Below are 8,632 nucleotides of genomic sequence, written 5' to 3'. Positions count from 1 at the left end.
GTCGAAGCGTCACCGGAGACACAGGGACTGGACCGAAACTCCTCGAAGACGGGAGTAGGCAATCCCTTAGTCATCACATAAGCAAACTGTTGCGTCGTCGGAACACGGAGAACCCAAACCCGGCCAAGTGCAACTTGCTCACGCACAAAGTGAATATCGAGCTCAATATGCTTCATACAATAATGGTGCACCGGGTTGGCGGAGAGGTAGACCGCGCTGACATTATTGCAGTAGACAAGAGTGGCCTTGTGAACATCACAAAGCAACTCCAGGAGTAGCTGACGAATCCTAGTGCATTCGGCCACGGCATTAGCCACGGCTCGATACTTTGCCCCGGCGCTGGAGCGGGAAACCATGGGCTGTCACTTGGATGACCAAGAGATCAGCGAGGGCCCGAGGTAGACGCAGTAGCCGGACTTAGAGCGCTGGATGTCGGGGCAGCTGACCTAGTCGGCTTCCGAGTAGGCGACGAGGTCGGTGGAGGCAGAGGTCGTAAGGGTGAGTCCCAAGGACATAGTGACACGTATGTAATGGAGAATACGCTTCACCAAGGTCCAATGGGAGTCACGTGGGGAGTGCATATGCAGGTACACCTGCTGAACAGCGTACTGCAGATCCGGGTGTGTCAGCATCAGGTACTGTAAGGCACCAAAAATGGAGTGCTAGAACGCTGCATCAGACGCGGGAGACCCCTCCAGGGCAGAGACCTTCGCCTTCCTGTCAACAGGAGTGGGCGCCCGCTTGCAGTTAAGCATACGAGCACGCTCCAGAAGCTCGTGGGCGTACTTCTGCTGATGCAGAAAGAAGCCGTCAGCTCGACGGACCACCTCAATGTCGAGGAAGTGGTGCAGGGGCCCCAAGTCCTTGAGGGTGAACTCATCACAAGACGAACTGTGAGCCGCTGAAGGAGCTCGGGGGCGGACGCTGTGAGGATGATGTCATCGACGTAGAGCAGCAGATATGTAGTGTCAGCTCCCTAATGATACACAAAGAGTAAGGCATATCGGAGCGAGTGGACCGAAAGCCCAGAGACTGCAGGAACATGGCAATACTCTGGTACCAAGCCCGTGGCACGTGCTTCAACCCGTAAAGAGAGCGAGAGAGCAGGCACACGATGTCCGGATGCTCGGCGTCGATGAAGCCAGTGGGCTGCTCATAGAAAACCTATTTAGCAAGATGATCGTGCAAGAAGGCGTTGGAGACGTCCAACTGATGCACATGCCAGGCTCGCGAGACCGCCAACTGAAGCACGGTGCGGATCGTGCCCGGTTTCATAACCGGAGCAAAGGTGTCGGTGAAGTGCACGCCCGCACGTTGCCGAAAGCCACTAACTACCCACTCAGCCTTGTAGCGCTCCAGGGAACCATCCGGACAGGTCTTGTGGCGGAACATCCACTTGCCAGTGTGACATTGGCACGAGGGGGTCGCGGAACAAGATGCCACATGCGGTTTCGTTGCAAGGCGTCGAACTCCTCTTGCATTGCGGCGAGCCAGTGGGGTCACGATGGGCAGCGTGAGCAGAGGTAGGAGTGGGTGACGACATCGATGTCAAGGCAGCGCGCACATACTCGCCGGAGGAGTAGCGCGTGCTCAGCAGGAGCACTCCGGCCCAGGCACGGGTCGTCACGACGAGAGGCGGAGCAGTGGCGGCGGTGGCCGGGAGGGCAGCAGCGAGGGAGGCAACGGGCAAGGAGGATGTCGAGCCCGTCGCCAGGGAGGCGGCACCAACCGCGGTGGAGGGCGGGGTGGCCGGCGCGGAGCCAGGGTGGGGGGCGGTCCAGCTCAACCTCGGATGAGGGAGTCGTGGCCCGGTCCGACTCGACCTCGGGGAAGGGAGTCGGGAACCCGGGCGGCGACAAAAGGCGCCGGGCTGGAGAGAGCACCTGGGGTCGCGGCCGCGCGTCACGCCAAGCAGGGGGCGCGGGGGTCGGCGCCGAAGGAGCCGGAGCCGGAGAGACCTAAAAAAAGGGAACATCGTCTTGACAAAATGCATGTGCCTCGAGGTGTACACGCGGTGAGTGACAGGATCATATCACCGGTAACCTTTGGTGTTAGAGGGATAGCCAAGAAAAACGCATGGGAGTGATCGTGGTGTGAGTTTGTGTGGAGTGGTGGACGCGGTGCTAGGATAGCAAAGACACGCGGAAATGCGAAGACCGTCATCGGACGGTGGTGCTCCGAAGAGAAGGTGGTAAGGGGCATAGTTCCACTGAGGACGACATGGATGGATGTTAACTAGAAGGGTAGCAGTGGCGACAGCATCGGGCCAAAATCGGGCGTGCATGTTAGAGTGAAAGAGTAACATGCGAACGCAGTCATTAAGAGTACGAAGAATGCGCTCGGCAAGGCCGTTCTGCTGTGAGGTGTATGGGCAAGTTAAACAGAAGATGGTGCTGTGAGAAGAAAGAAGGGTGCAAAGAGCAACGTTATCAAAACTCTTTTCCGTTGTCAGTTTCGAGTGCAAGAATGGGGCGAGCGAACTGTGTGGTGGCATAGTAATAAAAGGACGTGAGTGTGGCTAAAGCATCGGATTTGCGACGAAGAGGAAAAGTCCACACATAATGAGAATAATCATCTAAAATCAACAAATAGTATAGGTAGCCTGTGTTACTTGCAACGGGAGATGTCCAAACATTACTATGGAGTAATTGAAACAGAAAAGTGGAAACAGTTGTAGACGCACTAAAGGGAAGACGAACGTGCTTGCCTAAACGACAAGCCTCACAAGTATGCTCATCGAGCTTATTACATGAGAAAGAAAAACTCCTAAGAATTTGACGCAAAACGGTGGGGTTGAGATGGCCCAAGCGAGCATGCCGAAGTTCGACGCCGGCAGCGAGGGCGACGGATGTGGAGGTGGAGGCGCCGGTGTGCATGGTATAGAGCTCATTGGGGTTGTCACATTGGTGAAGTACCATCCGGGTACGGGCGTCCTTCACAGAAAAACCAACACCGTCAAATTTAACAGTAAGTGGTTTCTCATGAGTAAGACGACGAATGGAAACTAAGTTCGTGACTAAGTCAGGTGAAACAAGAACATTAGACATAGTGATAGGTGTGGAAGTAGAAGGAAAATTAGTGCTACTGATATGAGTGATAGGTAAAGAAGAGCCGTTGCCAACGGTGATGCGAGTGGGTGTGTGAACGGGAGTGGGGGAGGTTAGGTTGCCGGGATGAGCTGTCATGTGTGTTGTAGCACCTAAGTCCATGTACCAGTCGCCTCCACCTCCATAGCTACTCGACGACAACGCGGAGTGCAGGGCGGCCAGGAGGGCGGGATCCCATGGCACAGGAACCGGTGGCGGTGGGAGACCTCCGTAGGGCGGCGCCCGGGCGGATGGGCCATAACCGCCGAGATGCGGCGCACGAGGGGGGCGCCATAACCTACGCCAGCGGGCTGGTAGGGCGCGTCGAGGAACACCTGGTGGCCCGCATGGCGAGAGGACCGAGAAGACCCGGTGCAGGAGCCCATGGGACGGGCATATGATAGGCATGCACGACGCCCGTCCACGGGTTCTGCCCGGCTGCCCACGGCGGAGGGGGCTGCTGGTAGCGCGGCGCCCCCTATGCCCTGGGCCGGCTGCTGCTGGCGGCGACCCCCGCCGCCCCGCCGGCTGCGCCGGCCCCCGCCACCTTGCGGCTGTTGAGGAGGCGCGGGGGGTGCGGGTGGCGCAGGCGGCGGCGGGCAATACCCGGCTGGGGCGGGAGGGCGCGACTAGGTTGGCGGGGCCGGTGGTGCCGAGCCGTCGCAGGTGGTGCCGGCGGCGAGGGCGGTGTGCTAGACCCACTACTTAACCTTCGTCATCCGGCGCTCCTCAAGCTTGAGGTACGCGACGACGCGCTGAAAGGTGGGCTACGGCAACAAGGTGAGGTTAGAAGCCACGTTACTGAAGTCCTCGTTGAGGCCGACGATGAGGGTGCTCAGCATGAGGTCGTCGGAGACTTTGGCACCAATGTCATGAAGTTCATCGGCGAGCATCTTGAGCCGCATGCAGTACTCATCGATGGTGGAGTTGTTCTGGTGACAGGCTGACAGCCGAAGAGCTCCTGCTGCAAGAAAACAAGGCACTGAAGTTTATTGTCGGTGAAGAGCGCGTTGATCTTGGTCCACACGGCGCAAGTGTCATCGTCCTCGGCGACAACCGTGTGGAAGATGTCCTTCGAGACGGTTTGGTAGAACCATCGGATGAGCGTGGCCTCAATATTGCGGACCACTCCGGATCGCCCTTCATGTAGTCACTGTCCACGAAACCATTGATGTGCTCGGTGACATAGTACTCACGGAAGACAAGGTTGAAATAGGTCTTCCATGCGTAGTACGAGGTGTTAGAGCTGTCGGGGCGGATGGGGACCCGGGCCTCGATGTTGAGGTCGTGGATGACGGCGGCGGAGGGCTCGGGGGCGGCGAAGGGGTTCGACGAGCGGGTAGTGGAAGAACCCGGGGAGTCCATTACGTGGCTAGGGTTAGGGTTTTAGAGGTGGGCAGCGGCGGCAGGAGGGTGCGGCGGCTGCGGGTGGGAGGATGGCAGCGGCGGCAGGGGAGGGTGGTGGCGCGACGGAGCGACAGCGGAGGGTCGGCGCGGCGGGAAGGAGCAGAACCGGCGGCGGCACGGGGCGGCAACAGCGTAGGGGGAGAACGTGGTGGCGGCGGGGAGCGGCGGCGGCGGCTTGCCCTAGGTCAGGACCTTCATAGTTGATACCATGTAGAGAAACTGTTTGACAATACAATAGTCGTTGTATTGATCGGTTGCAGGTGCACGTATATAAAGAGTATAAGTGGGCCTCGACCTCAACTATACAAGACTAAAAGGTGGGCCAGGACATACACATATACATGCAACAGATATATTCAACAATCAGGGATCAAACCTCGGATTTTGATAGCGAGCACTAATCTTGAAACTCCATTATTTCAGTCTTCCGTTGACGCGATGAAATATACACTGTACTATTTTGTTTAAAAAGAATCACACAAAATAAACATCACAAGACGAGAAGGGCCAATACGTTATATAAAAAATACTGGTGTGCCCCATCGCAACCGACCAAGCGACTTTCGGTGATTATCCCGGTTTTCCGAATCGCCATGCGGGGCCCGTCCGCGTGGGCGCACGACGCTCCACGACGTGCGGGGAGCCAACTCCAACGGTGCCGGACGGCGCTCCAGCGCACCGGCGAGCCGCGCCGGGCCGTCCGATGGCGGGCGTGGACCACCCATTGCTGTCGCTAATTATGAAACCATAGTGTGGGGTGGACTCACGCGCTGGCCGTTGACGTAGCTTTTGGTACGGGCCAACGACGACGGTTATGGTGTTGGTACGGCGATCGAAGTGTTATCTTAATGTAAACTAAGATTAAACTAACTTTGCATGGCAACGTCCATGGCCAAGGATTGCACTAAGTTCTCGACTGTTTTTGCGTTATAAGACTAGCCACAATGGTAAATAACATACACTAATAATATACACATATCCCTAGACTATATTATTACCTTCATAGTGGGTAGTAACATAAGTGTGGTAATATGCAAAGCTTCATTTATTAGGTTATAGATTCATATTGCATTGGGACATGTGATGTTACAGTAACTAGCTAAGTTACTATAACTACCTCTCTCCTCATTAACTCACTGCCACATAAGCAAATTTGCTGAGTTGGACTTGATGTTACTGCTGAAGTTACTCCCACTGTGGCTAGTCTAAGACGGTTTCGTTCAGATTGAATTGATGATGGGTGGGGTCCGCTGCCCGTTGTTGATCTCGACGTTTGTGCTCGCGGAAAAGGAGGTGAGATGTTGACATCGCAATTCTCGAACGTATATTCTTCTGTCCGAGTTTTTGTGTGTGTGTGACAAAAGCAGCAGAGCAAGAAGAGGAGGTGCATCCGTGGTGGCCTGGCTGTACTAGCGTGACTGCGCGAGGCTGACGTTCAGAACTCATCCTAGGGCACGGCTATATATCTCGCCTACTGTGATGCTACCTTTCGTCTCGCATCAACAATTTATCTTTTTCTTTCGGTTTTGTGTCGGTTTTCAACAATTTTTTGGGGGGTTTCATTTTTGTGTGTTTCTTTAACAGCGTGTTTGGTTGTTCAAGTGAAAGGGATTGGGAATTTATGAGAGAGAGTTGCCTGAGGGATTAGGCTTGGGAAGTAGACTATTAATCCTAATCCCACGTTTGGTGTGGGGTGGGAATTATATGTGGGAATAATTCTAATAAACAATGGATAAAGAAGGGGACACACAAATGCTCAAACAAAATCTATAACATGTGAAGGCAAAAAAGAGAATAGAAAGGGGAAATAGATCTGCATCAAACTTTGTTACGTAGCAAAAGCAGATGGGCTACACGCTGCTGGGTGCCCCTCTTGCATGAGATGTGCTCGTGCTTAGCATTGCATCTGCAGATTAGTAAGCAGTTAGGCTGGCCGATTTATTTGGAGGAAAGATGATATCGCTGCAAGTATTTAGGTAGGATTTTCGTGGAGTTTTTTCCTTTCTTTGTGCGAGGTGGGCCAATAAATCTGTAACATTTTTCTTCTAGGCGTCAACTCCCATTCCTTCGCGGAATTACTAGGGTACCCCCAGGGAAGAGATCGATGGGAGTTGGGCCTCCTAATTCCCCTTCCCCTTCCCTTGTTAATTCCCAAGTCCATGAACCAATCAACAGATTTTTAGTCCCAACCACCTTAAACTCCCATTCCCTAGCTCAAACTCCTCCCAAACAAACAGGCTGTAACGGTTTTCTTCAAAAATATTGGATTTTTACTTGTTATTTTCATTCCCCTTTTCCTTTTTATCAATACATATAGCTTTTTCACACACATTGTACATTTTTCTTATACACCATGAACATTTTCTTATACCCATTTAACATTTTTCAAATGCATGGTTAACATTTTTTTAAATATATCTTTTGATGTCTACTTTTTTTTCATACAAATATGCACTTTTTTTGTATACATTTGAATTTTCTATACAGATTTAAAAAAATTCAAATACATGATTATCATCTTTAAAATGCATGTTTTTTTGTACATTTTTAATATGTATTAAACATTTTTGAAATATGCATCGAAATATGTTTCAATTATATATTTTTTATGAAACTACACAGTTTTATTTACATTGTACAATTTCTAAAATCTCATAACCATATTTTTGAAACACGTGAATACCTTTTTAAATTGTAACGTATATACAAACCTTTTTTAATTACACCATTTTGTTTCCCTAAACATTTTAAAGAATGGTATAAACACTTTTTAGTTACACAAAAAAATGCATTGCATCAACCTTTTGTTTAGAATGTCACGTACATGTTTTTGAAACTCATGAACATTTTTTAAAAAAATTCGACATTTTTAATACAATCAACATTTTTATAATTTTGCTAACAATTTTGCACTATCATTTTAATTTTGCAGCTTTCTAATTTTACAAATGAAACATATCTTTGGAAATCATGTATATTTTAGAATATTTTGTAATACATGAAAAAAAAAGAAAACAAACAAACAAATGAAAGTACTATAGATTGAGAAGGACTGGACATGAAGTCGATGTACAATGCATATCCCTATGTATATGTGAATTTTCTTTCTTCTTCGATTTATTGCTTCCACAAAGAATAGAAACAAAACAGATACTACTAGTATTATTTTGCTCTCGCCCTACGCCATGAACTTTTGTTTACATGGTGCGCTCATTTTCCGAGTCAGCCTTCCGAGCTTCGATCCTTCTCAAGTTCGTCCGTTGGGACGGATTAGACGGTGCTCCGGCGTAGATTCCTACCAGCTCCTTGTGGCGGCAAGCTTAGGGTTTCTCGGTTATATTTGTTGCAGGTTCTTCAGATTGATTTAAGGATTCAACGGCGACGATCGGTTGAGGTGTCCAGCTTCATTGGACCATGGCCCAACTGACGAGTTTCATTTTCTTTCTCTCGATCATATATGCGAGTCGGTAACTAGAGCCCCTAAATTCATTATTGCACCCGCAAAAAAGAAATAAATTTCATATTCTCATGATACCTCTAACTTAACATCATTGCCCTGGCAACAAACTGTTCTTCGGTTATACTTCCTCCGTTTCATAATGTAGTGCCTATAAATTTTTACAAAAATCAAACATTACAAACTTTGACCATATTTATAGAGAAAAGTAGGTACATATAAAATACCAAATGCACATCATTGGATACATCATGAGTTATATTTTCAGAATGTACATATTTGGCATTGTAGATGTAGACAGTTTTCTCTAATACACTCGGACAAAATTGGTAAAGTTTGACTTTCACAAAAATCTACGGCCACTACATTGTGTAATGGAGGGAGTATCATCGTATGAACTTCCATGCCAGTTATTTAAAATTAAAGTGATGAATTTGCTTTACCTTTGCACTCTGAATGTGAAGATTGGAATTTTATTTTTGTATTCCATCCCTAACCTAGTAATCTAAACGTTTCTATATTAGTTTATAGTGGAAGTAGCAACTTGCTTGTAGGTTACTCTCTTTAGAGCATCTCCAGTCGCGCCCCCAACAGCCCCCCCCCCCCAAAGGCGATTTTTTAGCGCCAGTGGCCGAAAATCGGTCCAGTCGCGCCCCCAGGATCTCGTTTAGCGCCGGTTTGG

This window comes from Triticum dicoccoides, chromosome 4B, assembly GCF_002162155.2.
Source record: "Triticum dicoccoides isolate Atlit2015 ecotype Zavitan chromosome 4B, WEW_v2.0, whole genome shotgun sequence".
Taxonomy (NCBI): Eukaryota; Viridiplantae; Streptophyta; class Magnoliopsida; order Poales; family Poaceae; genus Triticum; species Triticum dicoccoides.
This window is presented reverse-complemented; position numbering follows the sequence as displayed.